At 35.1% G+C, this 24,204-nt stretch overlaps 1 pseudogene; it reads left to right on the top strand.

Annotated features, from left to right (window-relative positions):
* Nucleotides 1-1,818: 1,818 nt before the first annotated feature.
* Nucleotides 1,819-17,773, top strand: LOC113767706 (annotated as a pseudogene).
* The last annotated feature ends 6,431 nt before the right edge of the window (nucleotides 17,774-24,204 follow it).

The raw sequence follows: 24,204 nt of genomic DNA on the forward strand, positions 1-24,204 counted from the left end.
AAAATCTAAACTTTAGACAGTTTAGTAGTAAAACTAAACTTTTAATAGTTTAGTGAGCAAAACTGGACGATTCCAAAAATTCAATAGCCATTCGAATAATTTGCTCTATTATTAATTATGCTTTGGAGTAATGCAGCATTTAAATAGTTAGCTGATTTAGGTTGTGGGTGGTATAACGTGATGTTGAAGGCAAATCGACTGGGCACCGTTTTGTGGGGTCTTTGTGTAATTTGGCCAAAATTGAGGGTCTAGTTCATAAATTTTGCCTAACTTCAAGGGAATAAATTTTTTTCTTGGGGAAAATCTTTTTTTTTTTTTATAATGGATGGCTGGACCAGATTATCCATCGAGTCAGATTTGCGATGGAAATCTGTAGATGGATCCCTTGGATCTGTTCACTGTTCGTTAAGGCAAGAATACAAAATTTTCCAAATTTTTTCGCTTTTGGGTGTAATTTGTCATCTTAGTTGAGAAATTAATATCTATAAATACAAATAGGACCGTAGTACATGCGCAGGACTAATTTTTTTGTGATATTTTATTTCTGATATCAGAAATAGTACCGTAGTACATGCATGGAGTAATTTTTTGTGTAAATAATTTTATTTCTAATAATTATGGCTATTATTTATAAGAGTTTAATAGTTAATGTCCTATTAAAACTGTCTAATATTTATGAATGAAAAGTTTTGTGATATTTTGCGTTAGAACATTTAAATGTACAAGAATTGTCTATATGTCTAAATGTATAAGAATTACATATTACATATTAAGAAAAAAAATCCATTCCAGTATGATTTTTCAACATATATAGAATAAGAGCCAAGGAGTAGTTTAGGTCTGAAGTACATGTTGTTTTGTTGGCCCTCGTGCTGGTCACATGCCAGGATAAACAGCGTCGTTTCAAAAGTAAAAATAGATATCTAGGGTAAAGAATGGAGATTACACACTCCTCTCTTTCTTTTCTCTCCTCGGAAGCTCCACCGCCATCTTCCTCTCCAAAATGTTTCATCTCTCATTTCTTCTTCATTCTTTTTCGTTATTTTTCCTTTCTCCTGCACGATCGTAGATGGACTTCCGAAAATACTCGTGGACGGTTTGCTCTGTGGTTGCGCGGGTGCCATCTCTTTTGCTGTTGTGCTTTCGTATCTCTGCGAGCAAGATGGGAAGAAAGTCATTTTAGTGCTCTTATATTTTCGAATGTCAAGCTTCCCTTTCGCATCGGATTGACGGTTGTTTCGGTCGTATCTCGTCGGGAATTCTGAGTCCCTACAGGGGTCAATGATTCCGGCTCGATGGACTTTGCTTTGATCTAGTCCATGGAGAGGAAGGTTCAATCCACTGAACGTATCTCTTTTTTGCCCTTCTTGTATGATACATTCTATATAACGAGCTCCTCTAATCATTTTCTTCACTTAGTCGGAACAATCTTTGGCTCAAGAGTGTTGCTTTATTTGCATAAAAAATGGTTGATCCTTTGTACCTGCAGCAAAAAAGTACAGATGGGTCGGAGCTATTTTATTTCTGTTCAAAAATTTTTTGTTTATTTTCGTTTCTGTTTTTTTTCTAATTTTTAACCAATATGTCCTCCTTTTTTGGGCCCTCTTAGAGATGATCTGAAAGAAAAGTTTCAACTCCAGATCTTCAAGCTAAAGTAGTAAAGTGAGGTATGCGCGATTTTCTCTACATTTTTTCCTAATTATTTCATTTCATAGAATTTTTTTCTGGATTTTCCTGACATTTTTTTAAAAGGCAATATTGATTTTATTAGAAATGCCTCTTTTCTGGCTGCTTTTCAAGTTTATTATTGCTAATTAATTGGATTACTGGAATGGACATGTTGTTGCAGTTAAGCAATTGGATAGAAATGGGCTTTGGGGTAACCTGGAATTTTTGGTTGAGGTTCTTGTGTTCAGTCTTTTATATCATTCTAACCTTGTAAATTTAATCGGTTACTGTGCTAATGAGGACCAAAGGCTACTTGTATATTAGTTCATGCCCTTGGGATCATTGGAAGATCATCTTCATGGTATCATTTCAGGCACTCTTGTTCATTATCTTGTCAATTGTTTGCGGTTTAGTTATTGCATGTTCAGAAAGAAGTCCATTCCATTTTTAAATTGAATTTACATGTTTACTAAAATTTACAAACTGCATAAACTTTCTTAAGGAAGGCATGATGATAGTGTAAGTTTTGTTTAGAAAGTTAATTGGGTTTTTTCTACTTAAACTAACTTTTATGTTGATTGTTCTTTCTTTACAATAATGCCATTTATAAGGAAAAATAAAATGTAGAACTAATGAAGCCTCAAGGACAGAGCTTAAGCTCAAACTTGCTTCTTCTAGGTATGGGGATCAATGTTCGTTTGAGGAAAAGGGGAAAGGTGGGGTTGGGGACATATAAATGGCATAGTATTGTGAATGGATGGTTTGGTGTTTTGAATAGTGGTGATTGATATTGTATCATGTTATGCATTTACTCCACATTCTGTTGTTTGAGGTTGATGAATAGCTTGCTTGTTCAGTTGGTACTGCCTTAAGTATTAATGCATTTGTTCACTTAGTAAGAGTGGGTTCCTCAGCTGATCACAATGTTAAGGGATCTTGTGCTTTGTGCTTTAATTGCATTACTGAAACTCTGTCTCTCTCTTTTCCTGCATGTGGTTACATTCAAGCTACGAGAGTTTCAATTGAATGATTTTAAGCCTTATCACTTCTCCACCCAATGCTGTAAGTGAGGATTAACATTGTCAACAACTATCAACAACCTGAAAATGTTGAGCACAGGCATGAAATTTATTTGTACCACCAAATGACTTTACACACCTTGCATGTAAAAATGACTCACTGTTGTGATTCTCTTAATTGTAGTTTAATAACTTGACTTCTTTTGTGGAAAGCCAAAACGAAAGTCAACCTAAGAGGGGGGTGAATTAGATAGTTTAAAAATTGCCTAAATTGTGAGTCACTTTTTGAGTGCTTGATCTCTTTTCTAAGTGATCATACAATGAATCAATCAATGAATGAACAATATCACTTGAGAGAAATAGAAGAGATAAGTAATTTAAGGATCACAACATAACAATAAGTAAATAAGAAGGGAAGAATTGCAAACCAATTGACTACCAAATTCCTCTTGAACTTATAGACCAATTCAAACAAACTTCTTCAAATTGACGAAATACAACCAATCTTGTGTACAAAGGAAGGTTTACTTCCTTCTTGCCCCAATCTCCACTTGATCAAGTTAGGAAGTTTTACTATCCCTCAGGACAACCCTCACAGAGCTACACTATTGAAATATTCATTCACAAATGAAAAGCTTACAACGAACTTCACACCACCAAGAGTACAAATCTTCTTTGAAAAGTATTTTTCCACCTAAATCACTCTTGATTTGATGTAGTCTCAATGTGCAAAGTTATTTGAAGTTTTTGACCATGCTCTATTTATAGGAGACCAAGAAAGTGCTTCATTAATGCTTCCAACGGATAGAAAGTAGCTGAAAAGTCAACTAACTGTTGGGAGTATCAGACGTCCGGTACATCCGAAGCATTCGTCCGACAGCAGGCAGTGATTTTGAAAAATCTTCTTCAATTCTATCGGATGTCCGGTATTGCCTTTGTGAGCGTCCTACAGCTTTCGTCGTCCGATCGAAGTCAGTGAGTTAGGGGGAATGTCTTATTTTCTTCGGACGTCCGGTGATGGAATTCTTCATGCGTCCGAAGTTGCGCAATGATTATCGGACATCCGATCCAGTCTTCACGAGCGTCCGACAGCTTTCAGCACTCTTTGTCTCTTTCAATTGTACTTAATCTTTGAACCTGATTTGTTTCATTGCTGAAAACATCTTTGAGGGGATATTAGTACTATCCATTTGTTTTGTAAACATCAAAAGACAGGGATCAAGATCAACATTCTCCCCATTTTTGATGATGACAAAACAATGGATGGAAGGAAGGAAGGAAAATGAGTAGAAACTCCCCCTTACTCATAGCATCCAAAACCATTAAGTACCATTATATAATATTATTAAATGAACTCTCCCTTACTCATAGCATCCCAAACCAGCATCCATTTTATAATTTTTCCCCCTTTTTGTTATCATAAAAGTAGAGAGTAATTGCCATAAAAAAAAGTAGTGGCAACCATCATCAACCAATAACAGAAAAATAACATCAAATGAAACCAAAAATTATTAATGAACACCAATGAGACAAATATTTATATCAACCAACATTCATTAGTCATTTAAAAACTATCAAAGGAAACTTAGTTCAGAACATCAGAAATATCAAAAGCATTACAGAATACTTGTAGCGACCATACATCTGTATCAATTTTCGTACCTTCTTGAGTGTGAAGCACTCGGAGTCCAAGGAAGAAATTCAAATTCCCATCATACTCATCTCAAACTCATTTAGCATAATAGTGGAAAAAAATCCTTGAACAAACACTCATTAATAGCACCAAAGATAATATCATTCACATATATATGTACAAATAGAAGATCATTTGAACATTATTTAGAAAAAAGAGTGGTATCCACAATGTCCTTTTTAAAAACATTCTCAACCAAGAGATTTGGGTCTTTGAGAGTTAGCATCATGTTTAACTATCCACATGCATTTCATGCCTCTTCTCATGTTTTTTCTCACATAACAATCACTTTTCATGTGACCTTTTTGACAACAGAAATTACGCATAACCAAAGAGTTATTTGTAAAATCAGGTTTAATAAATCTTACAAAATTATTCGCACCATAATTTAATTTCTTCTCATGAGTGCCAAAATGAGTTTTTGTTCCATTTCCTTGAAAACAATTTTGTATTTTATATTGGAGCAACTCATTTAAATTATTCATTCTTTTTTTCAAATCACCTTGCTCCTTTTTGAACATTTCACAAAACCTTGTTTTTCTATCAAACTTATTTTGTAAATCAATCTCATTCTTTTTCAAGAAATCATTTTCAGTTTTCAGCTTCTTGTTTTCTTGAAAAAGACGTGTATTGTCCTGAAGAAGAAAACTATTTTAGTGTTTCAATTCCTTGTTTCTAACATAAAATTTTTTTAAACTATCATACAATTTTTTAATGAAAGATTTAAGGTCATCATCAGTTTCATCATAACTATCAAATTGAGAGTTACAAGTTGTTACCTCATCATCTCCAATAGCCATGAAAGCCAATTGAGCAGATTCTTCTTTCTCTTCAATTTCACCATCGGAATTGCACTCATTCCATGTGAATTGGAATTTGTTGAATTTTGGTTTTCTTTCAGTTTTCCTCTTCATCATTGTACACTCACTCATGTAGTGTCCAAATTGGCCGCATTTATAGCATTTGTCACCTTATTTTTTGTTGGTCTCATACTTTCTTTTATTTCTTGTATTGTTAAATTGATTAGAATCTGAATTGCTAGGTCCTCCTCTTCTAAATCTCCTTTTGTTGAGAATCCTCTTGAAACTTTTTGTGATGAGAACAAGATCACTGTCATCAACTTTCACATCTTCTCCATCCAAGGGGGCCGAATCATCTCCATCTTGAGTTACTTTTAAAGCAATATTCCTTCTTACCTTTGCATCTTTTTTCTCTTGTACGTTAGTCTTAAGTTTCAACTCATAAGAGGTCAGAAAATTAATAAGTGATTCAATAGGCATAGTATTCAAATCTTTAGCTTCCTCAATAGCAGTCACTTTACTTTTCCAATCTTTGGACAAGACATTCAGGATTTTTCTGTTTTTCTCACCTAGAGAGAATTCCTTTTCCAACACTTCTAAATTCTTAATGAGATCATTGAATTTACAATACATTTGATCAATATTTTCATGAGATTCCATCTTAAACGACTTCATATTTACTAACTAAGATAGATTTCTTTTGTTCTCTAATATTTTCACTACCTTTATGAATTTCTTTCAATTTGTCCCAAATTTCTTTAGTTGACTTGCAACTCTTGACTCTAATAGATTCATTTGAATCTAAAGTACTATATAACACATTTATGACTTTTGTATTTAAGGTGAGATGAACTCTATCAACTGCAGTCAATTCATTTCTAGTTTTTGGTTTTGGTCTATGAGTAATATCATCTACTATAGAGGCATCATATGGATCTTTATTAACAATAAACTACAATTCAATATCAATCGATTGCAAGAAGACAATCATTCTTTCTTTTCAACTCACATAATTCGACCCATTAAACATAGAGGATCTAATTACAGATTGTCCTTCCAAAAACATGGCATTGTTGGTTGTCATCTTTACTCCTAAACCGCTTGAGTTTAATCTCTAGGAGACCAAATTCTGATATCAATTGTAAGGATTGAAAACAACCTAAGAGGGGGTGAATTTGACAGTTTAAAAATTGGTCAAATTGTGAGTCACTTTTTGAGTACTTGCCCTCTTTTTTAAGTGATCATACAATAAATCAATCAATGAATGAACAATATCGCTTGAGAGAAGCAGAAGAGATAAGCAATTTAAGAATCACAAAATAACAATAAGTAAATAAGAAGGGAAGAATTGCAAATCAATTGATTACCAAGCTCCTCTTGAACTTGTAGACCAATTCAGACAAACTTCTTCAAATTGATGAAATACAACCAATCTTGTGTACAAAGGAAGGTTCACTTCCTCCTTGCCTCAATCTCCACTTGATCAAGTTAGGAAGTTTTACTATCCCTCGGGACAACTCTCACAGAATTACACTATTGAAGTATTCACTCACAAGTGAAAAGGTTACAACGAACTTCACACCACTAAGAGTACAAATCTTCTTTGAAGAGTTTTTTTCACTAAAATCACTCTTGATCTGATGTAGTCTCAATGTGTAAAGTTATTTGAAATTTCTGATCATGCTCTATTTATAGGAGACCAAGAAAGTACTTCATTAATGCTTCCAACGGATAGAAAGTAAATGAAAAGTCAACTAGCCGTTGGGAGTATCAGACGTTCGGTACATTCGAAGCATGCGTATGACAGCAAGCAGTGAGTTTGAAAAATCTTCTTCAATTCTATTGAAAGTCCGGTATTGTCTTTGTGAGTGTTCGATAGCTTTCATCGAGTTTGAAGAATCCTATCGGAAGTCCGATGCTTGCGTCCGATCGAGGTCAGTGAGATAGGGGGAATGTCTTATTTCTTTCGGACGTCCGGTGATGGAATTCTTCATGCGTCTGAAGTTGCGCAATAATTATCGGACGTCCGATCCAATCTTCACGAGCGTCCGACAGCTTTTAGCACTGTTTGTCTCTTTCAATTGTGCTTAATCTTTGAACCTGATTTGTTTTATTGCTAAAAATATCTTTGAGGAGATATTAGTACTATCCATTTATTTTGTAAACATCAAAAGACAGGGATCAAAATCAACATTCTCTTCTTTTTTGATGATGACAAAATAATGGATGAAAGGAAGGAAAATGAGTAGAAACTCCCTCTTAGTCATAGCATTCAAAACCATTAAGTACTATAATATAATATTATCAAATGAACTCTCCCTTACTCATAACATCCCAAACCAGCATCCATTTTATAATTTCTCTCCCTTTTTGTCATCATAAAAGTAGAGAGTAATTGTCATAAAAAAATAGTAGTGGCAACCATCATCAGCTAATAACAGAAGAATAACATCAAAAGATACCAAAAATTATTAATGAACATCAATGAGACAAATATTTATATCAACCAACATTCATTAGTCATTCAAAAACTATCAAAGGAAACTTAGTTCAGAACATCAGAAATATCAAAAGCATTACAGAATACTTATAGCGATCATACCTCTGTATCAATTTTCGTACCTTCTTGAGTGTGAAGCACTCGGAGTCCAAGGAAGAAATTCAAATTCCCATCATACTCATCTCAAACTCATTTAACATAATAGTGAAAAAAAATCCTTGCACAAACACTCATTAATAGCACCAAAAATAATATCATTCACATATATATGTACAAATAGAAGATCATTTGAACATTGTTTAGAAAAAAGAGTGGTATCCATAATGCCCTTTTCAAAAACATTCTCAACCAAGAGATTTGGGTCTTTGAGAGTTAGCATCATGTTTGACTATCCACATGCATTTCATGTCTCTTCTCATGTTTTTCCTCACATAACAATCACTTTTCATGTGACATTTTTAACAACAAAAATTACACATAATCAAAAAGTTATTTGCAAAATAAGGTTTAATAAATCTTACAAAATTATTTGCACCATAATTTAATTTCTTCTCATGAGTGCCAAAATGAGTTTTTGTTTCATTTCCTTGAAAACAGTTTTATTTTTTATGTTGGAGCAACTCATTTAAATTATTCATTCTTTTTTTCAAATCATCTTGCTCCTTTTTGAACATTTCACAAAACCTTGTTTTTCAATCAAACTTATTTTGTAAATCAATCTCATTCTTTTTCAAGAAATCATTTTCAGTTTTCAGCTTCTTATTTTCTTGAAAAAGGCGTGTATTGTCCTGAAAAAGAAAACTATTTTTGTGTTTCAATTCCTTATTTCTAACATAAGATTCTTTCAAATTAGCATGCAATTTTTTAATGAAAGATTCAATGTCATCATCAGTTTCATCAACACTATCAAATTGAGAGTTACAAGTTGTTATCTCATCATCTCCAATGGCCATAAAATCAATTGAGCGATTCTTCTTCCTCTTCAATTTTACCATCGGAGTTGCACTCATTCCATGTGAATTGGAAGTTGTTGAATTTTGATTTTCTTTCAAATTTCCTCTTCTTCATTGGACACTCACTCATGTAGTGTCCAAATTGGCCGCATTCATAACATTTGTTACCTTATTTTTTGTTGGCCTCATACTTTCCTTTGTTTCTTGTATTGTTGAATTGATTAGAATCTGAATTGATAGGTCCTCCTCTTCTAAATCTCTTTTTGTTGAGGATCCTCTTGAAACTTTTTGTGATGAGAGCAAGATCACTGTTATCAATTTTCACATCTTCTCCATCCAAAGAGGCCGAATCATCTTCATCTTGAGTTACTTTTAGAACAATACTCTTTCTTACCTTTGCATCTTCATTCTCTTATACCTTAATCTTAAGTTTCAACTCATAAGAGGTCAGAGAATTAATAAGTGATTTAATAGGCATAGTATTCAAATCTTTAGCCTCCTCAATAGCAGTCACTTTACTTTCCCAATCTTTGGACAAGACATTCAGGATTTTTTTATTTTTCTCACCTAAAGAGTATTCCTTTTCCAACACTTCTAAATCCTTAATGAGATTTTTGAATCTACAATACATTTGATCAATATTTTCATGAGGTTCCATCTTAAACGACTCATATTTAGTAACTAAAATAGATTTCTTTTGTTCTCTAACATTCTCACTACCTTCATGAATTTCTTTCAGTTTGTCCCAAATTTCTTTAGCTGACTTGCAACCCTAGACTCTAATAGATTCATTTGAATCTAAAACACTATATAAGACATTCATGGATTTTACATTTAAGGTGAGATGAGCTCTATCAATTGCAGTCAATTCATTTCTAGTTTTTGGGTTTGGTCTATGAGTAATATCATCTACAATAGAGGCATCATATGGACCTTCATTAACAATAAATCACAATTCAATATCAATCGATTGCAAGAAGATAATCATTCTTTCTTTCCAACTCACATAATTCGACCCATTAAACATAGGTAGTCTAATCACAGATTATCCTTCCAAAAATATGGTATTGTTGGTTGTCATCTTTACTGTTAAGCCACTTGAGCTTAATCTCTAGGAGACCAAACTCTGATACCAATTGTAAAGATTGAAAATAACCTAAGAGGGGGTGAATTAGGTAGTTTAAAAACTGGCCAAATTGTGAGTCACTTTTTGAGTACTTGCCCTCTTTTCTAAGTGATCATACAATGAATCAATCAATGAATGAACAATATCACTTGAGAGAAGTAGAAGAGATAAGCAATTTAAGAATTACAACATAACAATAAGTAAATAAGAAAGGAAAAATTGCAAACTAATTGACTACCAAGCTCCTCTTGAACTTGTAGACCAATTCAAACAAGTTTTTTCAAATTGACGAAATATAACCAATCTTGTGTACAAAGGAAGGTTCACTTCCTCTTTGCCCCAATCTCCACTTGGTCAAGTTAGAAAGTTTTACTATTTCTCAGGACAACCCTTACAGAGCTACACTATTGAAGTATTCACTCACAAATGAAAAGCTTACAACGAACTTCACACCACTAAGAGTACAAATCTTCTTTGAAGAGTATTTTTTCACTAAAATCACTCTTGATCTAATGTAGTCCCAATGTGTAAAGTTATTTGAAGTTTCTGACCATGCTCTATTTATAGGAGACCAAGAAAGTGCTTCATTAATGTTTCCAACGGATAGAAAGAAGGTGAAAAGTCAACTAGCCGTTGGGAGTATCGGACATCCGATACATCCAAAGCATGCATCCGACAGCAGGCAGTGAGTTTGAAAAATCTTTTTCAATTCTATCGGACGTCCGATATTGTCTTTGTGAGCGTTCGACAGCTTTCATCGAATTTGAAGGATCCTATCGGACGTCCGATCCTTGCGTCCGATCGAAGTCAGTGAACTAGGGAGAATGTCTTAGTTCCTTCGGATGTCGGGTGATGGAATTCTTCATGCGTCCGAAGTTGCGCAATGATTATCGGACGTCCGATCCAGTCTTTGTGAGCATCCGACAGCTTTCAGTACTCTTTGTCTCTTTCAATTGTACTTAATCTTTGAACCTGATTTGTTTCATTGCTGAAAACATCTTTGAGGAGATATTAGTACTATCCATTTATTTTGTAAATATCAAAAGAAAGGGATCAAGATCAACACCATTTAGTTGATTTATGTTTGTGTTAAGCGTTCAGTAGAGCATTCCTCTTTCTTAATCTTTGAATGAATTTTGGATTGTTAGACTCTTATATCAGTTTTACAATGGGGGAATAAATTTTGCATTTAAGAAATCTTAATAAGTGTGCTTATACTTTGAACAAATTTTGCTCTCAATATTAATGTGTGTGCCTATGATCTTTCTCCACAAGTACGGTTGTTATTGCCACTGTATTACGGTTGTCATAATTATAACTAGTGAATAATGTGGTAATTTTCAATGTCATTTAATATTCCTTCGTTAGGTTTACGTTAGAATACTATTCTGGTAGTTATCGCTTAACATCAACTTTGGATAATGTGCTAATTTTAATGTCATTCAATACTTTTTCGTTGGGTTTATGTTAGATTACTGTTCTGGTAGCTATCACACAACATAATCTGTTGCATCCTTGTAAACCATTTTAATAATTCTTTTGCAGATCTTCCACCTAATAAAGAACCATTAGATTGGAATACAAGAATGAAGATAGCAGCAGATGTGGCCAAAGGTTTGGAGTATCTTCATGATAAGGCAAATCCTTCTGCCATTTATAGGGATTTCAAGTCATCTAACATATTTCTGGATGAAAGGTTTGTTCCAAAACTTTCAGACTTTGGGCTGGCAAAACTTGGTCCTACTGGAGACAAGTTGCATGTCTCCACAAGGGTCATGGGAACTTATGGTTATTGTGCTCCTGAGTGTGCTACGACTGGGCAATTGACAGTGAAATCTGATGTCTATAGTTTTGGGGTTGTCTTCCTGGAACTTATTGTGACGCCCCCACTTCTCCCTAAGGCGAACCAAAGAGTATCCGCGGGACGCCTGTCCAACTCTCGCCAGGACTCGAGACAAATCCAATTCAAACCTAGTCTAATACTAACAATGAAAATCGAAATAAAGGTGCGAAATCATTTCCATATGTAAATATCTAGTCTTACATCACAATTCCAAATTTACAATCACTTTTTCCAAAATATATAACATCCAAAAGTGTCTAGTCGATTACAATTAAAACACTAATACAAAAGTGCCTCAAGTCGGCATTTGCTTAACTCCTTCCAATCGGGTTCCTGTTAAGGAAAACAAACTAATGGGATGAGCCAATACTCAGTGAGGCCAAGAAACACACACGCAAACACGTAATCCAAGAAGCCACAATTTATATAATAAATAAAGCTATCAACTTCGAATAATTCACATTTCGAATAGGAAAATTGAATAGAAACAATTTAAGGATACTGTAGCTCTCAGGAGCTAAATTCCACGTAGTCGAATCAAAGTCTTGATCACATCTCATGTTGACACTCCGTCAACCACATAAGTATCAAATCCGTAGATACACCACTTTTTTTCGAATCCCGTCACCGTTACACCCCCTTATCAGACACGCTCATCAAAATTTTGATAATACTCGAGTATATCATGGCAATACTGCGCGAGTAATGCCGAGCAAGATCTCTCCAATCGATCAGGCTCTATGAATATCTCATGGTTTGCTAAGCTTATCGACCAAGCCCATGCTAGCTCGATTCGCAAAGTTAGCCAACGAGTTTGGGCATCCCCCGAATACGAATACGAATATAAGTCGATGAGTAACGCTCAAATCGACGATTCCGACTAGGAATCACAAATACGAATCATGTATATACGAATCATATCCACATTACTACATACAAGTCGAATATGAATTCACATAGCAAAATTCGAATATAATTTCATTTGAAAGAGAATGAGTGCGGTAAAGTACACACTCGTCTCTAAATTTCCAAATTCAAATAACGGATAAGAAGCAGTAAACACTTAGCAACAAATTCATACACTTGACACTCACCGAGTGATTCAAGTAGCAAGTTCAAATGATGGTTTAGGCGTCTCTCGTGAGATCCTCTGGAAGGTCCTCTTAAGCGCCTTGAGCGCCTGAGCATTTAATAAAAAATTATCACTTATAAACTCCAATTAATAAGGAAGATTGCACTCTTGTACAATCTAAGAAAATTTCACGAGAATGAGCCTTAATTATTTGTAAATTGAGGCTCAAAAGTGGAGTTTTAAAACACAAGCAAAATTTGATTTATATCCTTAAAATCGAGTGTAAAACGATCAAGGGATATTAAAAGGGAAAAGAGAGTTTGAAAAACTCCATTTCCTTTAAGTTAGAAATTTTCATATTTGTTACACTTACTTTGAAAAATCGTATCTCATTCTTTACACGTCTGAAATTGAAAAATTTGGTACCGTTGGAAACTACCTCCAAAGTACTAAAAGTTCCTAGAATACACTTTTCCATGATTCCAAATGGAAGGTATCCAAAATTTGGCTCAAAGTTGATATTCTGGGGCATTGAAGACAAGTTTAGGTTGGTTTTTGGCCAACTTTGAAAATTTGGAAAAATTCACTTGATCCAAACTAACCTCTAAAATTTGGAACTCTATTAGAGTTGAAATCCAAGTTTAAAATAAAACAAACGGAACAAGATTCGGAGTTTTGAGCACCAAGATATGGTAGCACAAAGTTACTAAAATTTCCTTGTTAATCAAGGGTTTTCCAACTCAAATCATGAACTTTGGAAGTTTAGTTGAGCAACGAAACGGACTTGGAATGGCACCAAATTTAGCTTGAATATACTACCATATAAGGGCCACTCTCTTGCCAAATTTCATAGAAAAATATGTACGGGAAATCAGTTAACGAGACCGTTGAAATCACAAGAAGTTCTAAGGCTAAGCTGCCTTTGAACTTTCGTTTTGCCGTTTTCAAACATTCGGCCAAGAAACATCTCAAATATGATCCATTCTAGTAGATAATGTCTAAAATATACCCAAGGTACATTTTATAGGTGATTTACACCAAGAAGTTTCGGATAACAAGTCCTAAAGCATCGTTAGTTTCAAATCTGTCCAAATGCATGGTTTTCCTTCACAAAACCAGTTTCGAATTTTGATCATAAATCACTCAATTTAACTCGGAATTGAGCATGGTTTGTGGCGTTGGAAAATAGATTCATAAGGCTATATTTTCTCAGAAGAAACCATTTTCAAAATCTGTTCATAACCATCTCATACGTGAGCATCAAATCACAGTTCATAATCTGCCTCCCAGTGACAAACGAAACAGGACAGTAATTTTCAAATGAATGGTTTGGCTCACTCGAGTGGAACCAGAATGTACATTTTATACCAAATGAAATCTGGGAATGTCTAGTTTCCAGTGCCATAAACGGCACTCGATTCCGACATCGGAGCGATGAGTTATAGCCGAAACAAGGTGACTGCCTGGGCAGTGACGGGAATCATTTTCCAGTTTTCTAAACTTTGGAAATCACTTCATTTAACCAACCAAATCATGTTATTTTTCCATGAAAATTTTTACACAATCAATATAACATGTAAAAAACATAAACAAGCCATTAGATCCTCAAAATTTCGCACCAAAGTGCTCGAACAAGACAGGGGCAAAACTGTCACTTTTGGTCAATGCACCATCCTTGAGTTTCTATCAATAACCCAACATTAATCCACTAGTTTAAGCACTAAATAAATATTATTACCATCAAAACACCAAAAATCAGTCCATATATCCAAGGTGGGAGTTCATAGAGCCCACACAACTAATTTTCCATCACAAACATGCTACCCATAAACATGCAAGGGTTTAAACGTGCATTACTACTTCCATGAAGCAAGATTTTAAGTGTTGATCGTAGCTTACCTTTTTAGATGTGCAAGATAGAAATTTCGGCTCTCCTTAACTCAAGCAAACCCGCTGATTGCAGCTCCTTTTCTTAGCTAGATGCAATCTCCAAGTGTTAAACTAAGTGTGGGTGAAATTTGAAGCGAATTGGAGAAGATTTGGTGAAGGAATTAGGATGGAATTGGAGTTGTTTTTCTCCTTTGCTGGTTCGGCTGTTGGGAGTGAGGAATAGAAAGTGTTTGCTGATGGTGAGGCTTCCGTGAGAAGCTTAGCAATTGTGGGTTTCAAGTGTACAAAAGTCAACTCTCCAATAGTGCGCGTACACGCGCGTTTTGTGCTCGATTTCTCTCGGGTTTATTTCACTAGTGCACTAAACTTCTAATGCCCTTGTATACATACTATTGTTATTCACTCTTAATAGTCCAAAAATAATGGCCTTAAGTCCCTCAATTAATCGCGCGCGTAAAAACGCGTACTTCCAATTTATACGCGATAGAGCGAAATCTCTAAGAAATTCTTATAACGATAGTATTACTAACTAATAATTGAGCACTTAAGCATAAAAATACCTATTTTGAGACTAATGTACAAGTCTCCAATTTTTCAAGCTTTTTGTATCCTCAATTCAATTATTTACTCCAATCGCGTATTCACTATTCTCACTTTATGAGTTTTCAAAAATTAAATTTTGAAACAAGTCATTTTAAAAATATAATTAAGCTATAGACTTATGTAATTAGGTCTAAATAGACTAGAAAATAATATTCGGAGTAAATGGGCAATGAAATATTTAAATAAGCTCGAAATGAAATTTAAAATAATAAATTTTGCGAGTCCTCACATGAGTCGAGTATTAACTCCTCAAATCTCAAATTAACTTTTCTTAATCTACTATTGATCATTCTTACTTCTCCGAAATTAATATACTCTCGATTCAAATATATAGTCTCGAAAAACGTGTACACGTTGTTCCGAACTAAACGAGTTTTCGAAAAGTAAATTTTCTAACAAAACGCTTTAAAAACATAAGAGAGGTGTTTTTCCATATAAATGGAATTTATGTAGTCGAATTAAATAATTCGGAGAAAATGAGTGAATAACTATTTAAATAAACCAATAATATATGACGAAAATAAGAAAATTTTCGGATCCTCACACTTATCATTGGACAGGTACTTTTTTCTCCTTTCTTCCGGAGCATTGGTTTTATGTGTTCAATATGTTTTTATTTATAAAGTTTAAACTGCCAAGTTACCTTGAGGCATATTTTGTAATTATAATTTGTCTATAGTACTAGAAGCTAGTAATATATTATTTCGCTTTTTTATTGGTTGAAAAAAAATATGAAAGTGATCTATTTGCAAAAATTAGAATAGATCCTAATGAGGCCCTTGTGAAACTATGATGGAAGTTGTTTCTTTTTGAAAAATTTTAACTCATAAGGAAAGTGTTAGGGTAATTGCTGTAAAAGATATGATTTGGAAGGGTATATATTTATTAATGAATCTTTATAAGATGAAACTTTTGAAGCAAGTCTAAGGGATAACCCTGAATCCTGTGAATTACTTTTTTATCTTCTTGTGATCTTGTGCATTTATTTTTAACTAAGAAACTAATGTGTATGAAGGTTGAATGCTTAAGTGGGCTTGAAGGTTTTTCTAAGAGTCTTTGTTGTGACTATTTGGGTTGATTTTCTAAATTTTAATGTTTGGATTTTTGGTTGGTGGCAGTTGAGACTTGGGAGTGTGTTTCATGAGGAAGAATTACTTGGAATACGTTTGTCTCTTTCTTTATTTCTTCTCTATTTGAACAATCTATTCCAATGCTTCCCTATTCAGCTAGCTTCCTGTTTTATTTTTAAAACTTGTGTTGCCTTTCTTTCTATTGTGGTTATGAAGCAATTGTAGAGTTGTAGATAGTCTTTTTGCCCTACAAGTGCTTATTTGATGGCTCCAAGCAGATTCAAGAATAACACTTAAGCCTCCACGGGTTATGCATAAAAAAATGCTAAATTTGAAAATTAATATGGTTATGCATGTAGTTTTCTATTCCATGCTTCTACTTTATCTAGAATACCAAGAACATTATTTAACCTTCTTTCTATTCATTTTTTGTTATATAGCTTTCTCAAGAATGACATGGTCTTCTTGAGAATCAAGGGAAATTTATCCTATGATTCCATGGCTTTCTGCACTTCCCAATCATATATTCTCATGTCATGGACACTACTTTTACCTATGTTTTCAAGCATTACATCCAATGTTGAAGCATTTGCTTTCTTGTTCAGCCAGCAGCCCAGTTTTTGTACTATCACCTCCTCCATAAATCAGTTTCTTCAGTACGATTGGATATCATTTGTTTCTTTCTATCAGTTTTATACAAGTCGCTCAAAACACAGCCTGGTAGGTGCTTTCCTTTATACAATTTGTTCACAACTGCATTCTTTAGTGATCTAACAAAAATTTGTTTTTTTTAAAATAGACCCTTCCACAATACGCTGACCTTCGACTACATGAAGGCACAACACCAACAGTAATTATTACAAGCGGCTATAAAACGTATTGCATTGGCATGAAACAAAGATCCTTCGACAAGAATTGGGCTACTTTCGCAGTTGAACATGCTCTTTGCCTTGGAGACATATTGCTTTTTATTTCATAATCTGCCACCTCTTTTGGTGTTATCATATTCAACAAAAAAGGCATTGAAAAACTATATCCATGGCATTTAATTTCACTATTCACCTACATTAAGTTACTAAGTACCGTAATAATCTTCGAGAGCAAATTGTAGTTAATAAGTACTAGAACTAAGCTCTATGCCACTTCCCATTATGTATCTTGTTCTATTCTTAAGAGCTTTCTTTATATGAAAAGTATTTCCATTGTATATCTTGTTTTGTTCGATTTCTATCTGTCTTTGTATGAAATGTAGTATATGTTCGTGCTTATATTGTGTGTGTAACCCATATAGCAAAAACCAAAAAAACAAAAAAATTAAACCATTAACCTAACCAACTATATCCACCTCCGGTATTTTCTTTCCACATCATTTGCTCGTCTGGGCATTTTCTTTTTCTATACCACCGCGCACCGTGCGATTTATACCTTCTAGTGCCTACCAACACATCTCTTGTCCTTCTTACGCAGAATGGTAAAGCAATTGTATCTCTAGTGCACTTTCCTGCTTTTCATCATCAACCGAGTGGTTTATCATGAGAGGCTTACCCTATCTAGGATAGGATCGCTTGGCAAAAGTAGTGGATGGAGCCTCACTAGGAGTGAAGTATTCGACCATATATAGAATAAGTGATAAACCCATCAAGAAACCCGAGAACTCGTGGATATAGTCAAGGCAATCACCTAACTGATAATCAGGATGAATTGTACTTGTGCCACACCTTAGAAAGAGCCCTCACCTGTCATGTAACCCAATGTGGGTACAGGGATAGGTATGGAAATGAAGTCATGCTCGAATGTAGGAATACATGAAGGTGCGAAGAAAGTTTTAGTAAGGGAACTGGGGTGTAGACGGGGGATCGTCTCTGACATGGACAAAAATTCAAGTATCCTAACCAACAGGCACATCAACATGACATGGAACCATGCCCCGGTTGCAAGGCCTGTCTCCTTGAATATATCCACGTACTTGCCTAAATAGATGCTCAACAAGCACATCGAATGGGGACATCCTGAGTGGTAGACGGCTCGACTCCCTGATGGTCAATAGGCCTAAGTGACATCCGCGTCCTCTTATTCAGGTACTGCAATATCCTAAACGCCTCCTCTCGTATCAACATTGTGATAGCCCCACCTTCCCCTAGGATGAACCAAAGGGTTCGGCGGACTGCCTGCCCAACTCGCACCAGGACTCACTAATACGATCGAATAAAATACTTCCAAAATACTTAAATAACAATTCCACAACTTATAACATAACTAAGTTCAACTTACAACCCGACTAATAAAAATACGATCCAACGTACTTAAGATACAATCAAAGTTCGCCTTACAAGCTTCCAAAATATCAAATTTAAAGTTTAACAACCCAAAACAAGATACAAAAGAAACAAGGTCACACCCTAACTAACAGCGGATTCACTTGGGTTCTCAATTCCTGTTAAGGAAAACAAATTGGAAAGAATAAGCTAACGCCCAGCGAGTTCCAAAAAGGCATACAGTCACATAGAACAGTTCAAATTACACTTCAAACTCACAATTCAAAACGAGTAAATAAAGCGATTAACAATATCAAGGGGGTAGGATACGGGTGGCTATCAGGAGCCAATGTTTACGAATCTTGATCTTATTTCACGTAGTTGGCACTCCGTCAACTTTCAAATTTTATCACTATGTAGAACTCTACTCATTTCATTCTCCTTCCAACGACTCCCCCTACCAGGCCCGAAATCCAAAACACTTAAAATGGGCATTGTTTGAGCATACCATAGTTTTCATTTCAACAGAGACGAGTCTAAATGCTAAGTCCAATGAATATAAAACACTTTCCTATGGCTCATCAAATCTCCTCGACCAAGTCCCATGATTGGCTCGAATCGACAGACTCACCTATAGGACTTAGGAATTTCCAAGAATTAACATGCACAATCAATCACTGATCGTCGATGGGATAACAACCCAGGTGACATCACAACACTTCAACAATCCAAAACACTATTCATCTTAGTCACAACATCAAATTCACATCTAAGTCACATTTGCAAATTCAAGATAGATAACATGCATGGAACTCACCAACAAATCAAAACTTAGAATCCAAATTAGGATCGATATCACAGTTTTCAATCACTCCTATAAACACGTAAAAAGAGACAATAAGTTTCGCCCCCAACAATTCGCAAAACTAAACCAAATTCACTTGAACTTGACACGTAAGCTCGAGTTATGAAAATAATATGTATCTAGAATAGTTTTCCTCAAAATTCGATGCGTGAAAACACAAAATCAAGGGCAAAACAGTCTCGAATTCACCACTGCTGGCCGGATAGTTTTTAGCCCAAAATTAGTGAAACAGAAATGACTTTTAACTGTTAAAATTCCTAACTTTCAACTCCAATTCAACATATAATCATAATTTAACATAATACCAAGTCACTTGAGTGACATTTAGTCAACAAGGACACAGAAATGTCGAAAATGAAGGTGAAAAATTGACTCTCTTCATTCGGCTAGTTCATCCAAAAATTCCTTAAGAATTTCGCCAATAGAACAACCATTTAACTAACAAAAACTCACTCAAATCTCTAAGGATTGCATCAATCATTAGTCCTTGCTTATCAAAAGACAATTTTCAAGCAAATCCAACCAACAAATCAAGAGTTATACTAGTATTTTAACCACTAGAACATCTAGTGGTATAACTTTAAGAAATTTACTAGATCTACCATAGATCTTACTTAAATCAAGTAAATCTAACATTTCATGACTAGAAATTAGAGATTAAGGGTGATTTTCGGTTCTTACCTTAAGATCTAACTAGATCTAGTGTGATTCAACCTTAAAACTTCCTTCCAAAATTCACCCCTTCAAGTTTTCTCAAGAAAGGTCAAATCTTCTAGATTACTTGGGTGATTTCTTTTACAAATCCACAAGAAACAAGATAGATGGTGTCCCTTCTCTCTTGGCTGCTCTCTCTCTCTCTCTCTCAGGTTTCTCTCTCTCCCTCGATCCTTTCTCTCTCTCGGCCCTCAACAAGAAAAGAAGAAAAAGAAGAAGAAAAATTGTGGTGGTTGATGGATTTTCAAGTGATTTTCAAGAGTAAGATAGAGAGCTCTCAAGTCTCCCTCTCTTTCTCTCTCTCAAAATTTTGGTTAACTAAAGGGGGAAGAGAGAGAATGAATTCTCAAGTCTAGTTTCTTCGTTTAAAGTGTGGTAGGAGGACCACCTTACCTACTCGCTTATGTGTCGCATTCTCATGCGACATCTTATTCTTAACTAGATTTCCCTCAACCAACATTATCTATTATTTTTCTATTTCTTTAAAGTCTCTACATGTTCTAGATTTCTCCTTAAGACTAAATTTCACGTCACCTCTGCAAAGTTTCACACTTAATGCTAGCCAAACGATAATCGGGTAATTAAAAATAAAAATTCAACTAAGATATAAAATGACATTTTAATAGATGAAAATACAAAGAATTTAGCAAAACCACATAATATAAATATTTTCATCATTATTATTTACCTTTCAAAATTAGTAAAAAAATTTTTGAGCCCTCACATCTTTTCCCTCTTAAAAGAATTTTGTCCTCAAAATTCTCACCTTTCTAAACGAACAATTCAGGATACTTTTTCTGCATCTCCTCTTCCGCTTCCCAAGTCGCTTCCTCGACGTCACAATTTCTCCAAAGGACCTTAACCAAAGGAATTTTCTTTTTTCTCAAGCCCTTTACCTCTCGATCAAGAATCTTCATAGGATGTTTTTCATATGAAAGCGACTCATCTACTTCAATACCTTCCAACTGTATCACATGAGTTGGACCCGGATGATACTTCTTGAGCATAGAGACGTAGAAACGTTATGGATCTTAGACATACTAGCAGGCAAATCCAACTAATATGCCACTTTCCCAATTCGTCGGAGAATTTCAAAAGGTCTAATATACCTTGATTTTAATTTTTTCCCTTTCTTTGATATAACTCCTCCTTTCATGGATTTAACTCTCAAGAAGACCTTATCCCCCAATTCGAATTTCAAATCTTTTCTCCTATTATCCGCATAACTCTTTTGTCTACTCTGGCGGGTTTGGAGCCGTTCTCGGACTATCTTTACTTTCTCATATGCTTCCTCAATCTAGGATATAGCGGTCGGATCCAAAATCTTTCTCTCTCCTACTTCATCCCAATGGGTCGGCGATCGACATTTACTTCCATAAAGTGCTTCGTAAGGTGCCATTTGAATTGAAGTATGGTAACTGTTATTATACGCAAACTCGACTAATGTCATATGGTGACTCCAACTTCCTCCAAATTTCATTATACATGATCTCGACATATCCGCAAAAGTCTGGATTGTTCTATCTGACTATCCGTCCGTTTGGGGATGATATGCTGTATTCAAGTTTAACTTGGTCCCCAAAGTCTCTTAAATTTTTTGCCAAAATCAGGAAACAAATCTCGGATCCCTATCAGAAACGATACTTATGGGAATTCCATTTAACCTCACAATTTCATCCATATAAAACTTTGCTAGTTTCTCCAAAGGGTATTTCATATTCGCCGGCAGAAAATGTGCGGTCTTAGTAAGTCGATCGACACACCCCAAATCGCGTCATGCCCCTTTTGACTCCTTGGCAACCCTATCATGAAATTCATGGTAATATATTCCCACTTCCACTCGAGTATCTCCAGAGGTTGCAAAAGTTCTGAAGGTTTCTGATGTTCAACTTTAACTTGCTGGCAGACAAGACATGTTTGAACAAATCAGACCACTTCCTTTTTCCAGCCATCCCACCAATAAAATCCTTTTAAATCTTGGAACATTTTATTACTCCCAGGGTGTATCCTATACTTAGATCGGTGTGTTTCCTCCAATATTTTCCTCCTTATTCCTTCATCACGGGGCACCACGATTCGATCTCGAAATCTAAGTACTCCTTCAAGCCATTTTTTAAAACATTGGGTTCCATCTTTCTGCGCTTTTTTCAATCATTTCTGCACCATATCATCCTTCTTTTACGCCTCTTTAATGTGTTCTAATAATGGAGACGTGAATGCCAAATTTCCAAATACAACATTTTGTCCCTCTAGGCAAGGATTCCACTCGCTCACCTTCTCCAACATACTCCACTCTCTAACCATTAATCCTATCACTTGCTTTTCGACTTAATGCATCCGATAATATATTAGCCTTCCCAGGATGATAATTAATGGTGCAGTCGTAATTCTCAAGAAATTCTACCCATCGCCTCTGTTCCAAATTCAAATCCTTTTGAGAAAACAGATATTTAAGACTCTTATGGTCCATAAAAATCTCAATGTCACCCTATATAAATAATGTCTCCATTTTTTCAATGCGAAAATGACTACAGCTAATTCCAAAACATGAGTTGAGTAATTCTATTTATAGGATTTTAATTTTCGAGAGGCATAAACAATAACTTTCCCATTTTGCATCAAAACGTAACCCAATCCTTCCTTGGAGGCATCTGAGTAAATCATAAATCCTTAATTCCCATTAGGTAATGTCAATATCGGAGCCATTGTCAAGCGCTTTTTCAACTCTGGAAAACTAACTTCACATTTAGGATTCCACATAAACTTGCCATGTTTCTTGGTCATATTAGTCAGTGGCCCAGTAATCCTTGAAAAGTCCTTAATAAATCGGCAGTAATATTCCGCTAAACCCAATAAATTTCTAACCTCTGTAGGGGTCTCTGGTTATTTCCATTAAGTAATGGCATCAACCTTAGTTAAGTCTACAAAAATTCCATCTTTAGAAATCTTATACCCTAAAAAGAACACTTTCTCTAATCAGAATTCACACTTAGTAAACTTAACATACAATTGGTGCTCTCTTAGGGTTTGTAGCACTATCATCAAGTGTCGAGCATGATCTTCTCGGATTTTAAAATACACCAAAATATCGTCTATAAATATTACCACAAACTAATCCAAATATGGTTTAAAAACTCGCTGCATTAAATCCATGAATGCGGCAGGAGCATCAGACAATCCGAAGGGCATCACTACAAATTCAAAGTGCCCATACCTCGAGTTAAAAGCAGTTCTTGGTACATCTTCATTCCTAATTCTTAACTGATGATACCCTTGCTTGAGGTCTAACTTAGAAAATACTACCGACCCTTGCAACTGATCAAGCAGTTCATTAATAAGCAGTTAAGGATACTTGTTCTTTATTGTCACATTATTCAGCTCTCGATAGTGTATGCATAACTTCAAACTCCCATCCTTTTTCTTGACAAATAATACGGGCGGTCTCTAAGGCAAATCGCTTTCTCTAATGAATCTCCGTTCTAACAAATTTTGAAGTTGAATCTTTAACTCCTTAAATTCCGCAGAGGCCATCCGATATGGGATTTTAGAATCATCTTATAGCCTAAAATTCAAGGTCTACTCTGGGGGGGTTTGGAGCCGATCTCTGACTATCTTTACTTTCTAATACGCATCCTCAATCCAGGATATAGTGGTCGGATCCAAAATTTTTCTCTCTCCTAGTTCATCCCAATGGGTCGGTGATCGATATTTTATTTCATAAAGTGATTCGTAAGGTGCCATTTGAATTGAAGTATGAAAACTGTTATTATACGCAAACTCGACTAATGTCATATGGGAACTCCAACTTCCTTCGAATTTCATTATATAAGATCTCAACATATCCTTCAAAATCTGGATTGTTCTTTCTGACTGTCCGTCCGTTTGGGAATGATAGGCTGCATTCAAATTTAACTTGGTCCCCAAAATCTCTTGAAATTTTTGCCAAAATCAGGAAACAAATCTCGGATCCCTATCAGTAACGATACTTATAGGAATTCCATGTAACCTCACAATTTCATCCATATAAAGCTTTGCTACTTTCTCCAAAGGGTATTTCATATTCACCGGCAGAAAATGTGCAGTCTTAGTAAGCCGATCTACACCCCTCAAAACCGCATCATGCCCCTTTTGAC

Source organism: Coffea eugenioides, chromosome 1 (assembly GCF_003713205.1).
Source record: "Coffea eugenioides isolate CCC68of chromosome 1, Ceug_1.0, whole genome shotgun sequence".
Classification (NCBI taxonomy): domain Eukaryota; kingdom Viridiplantae; phylum Streptophyta; class Magnoliopsida; order Gentianales; family Rubiaceae; genus Coffea; species Coffea eugenioides.